Below are 662 nucleotides of genomic sequence, written 5' to 3'. Positions count from 1 at the left end.
TTTTTCCATACACCTTTTTTATGCCATGATTTTCAGGTAAGATTTTCCTAACTATTTCTCTATCAATCTTTACTTGGTCTGCTATACTTCTCACAGTTAGCTAATGATTTTGTACAATATTTTCATCAGTTTTGCTTGTCACTAGCTGCCCTGATCTTTCTCCTCATCAGTGACACTTTCTTTTCCCTCAGAAAAATGTTTGTTTTGTACACTGCCATTTTCTTCATGGTATTACCCCCATAAACTTGGACTACGACATTCTTGATTTCACTTCCATTCTTGCCAAATTTAACAAGAAATTTAATATTTGCTGATTGCTCTAATTCAAGCTCTGACCTTCTCTCTATGGCACACAAAAACACACAACAACAATAATGAATGGAACTCGGCAAGACACCACCATGCAGTGACAGGAACACAGCTGTGAGACAGTGATACAGCAAGTTGAAACTTTACCAAGTTGTTTGTACAGTGCTGCCAACATAACTGCATGGTGACAAGTTTGTGAATTTAATTGTCACACTTCATAGAAATCCCAGCACTTTGGGAGACTGAGGTGGGAGAATCATTTAAGGCCAGGAGTTCAAGACCAGTCTGGAGGCTCGGCGCCTGTGGCTCAAGTGGCTAAGGCGCCAGCTACATACACCTAAGGTGGTGGGTTC

Source organism: Otolemur garnettii, unplaced genomic scaffold, assembly GCF_000181295.1.
Source record: "Otolemur garnettii isolate 467f Iridium unplaced genomic scaffold, OtoGar3 scaffold00048, whole genome shotgun sequence".
Lineage (NCBI taxonomy): Eukaryota > Metazoa > Chordata > Mammalia > Primates > Galagidae > Otolemur > Otolemur garnettii.
Note: the sequence above shows the minus strand (reverse complement) of the source record.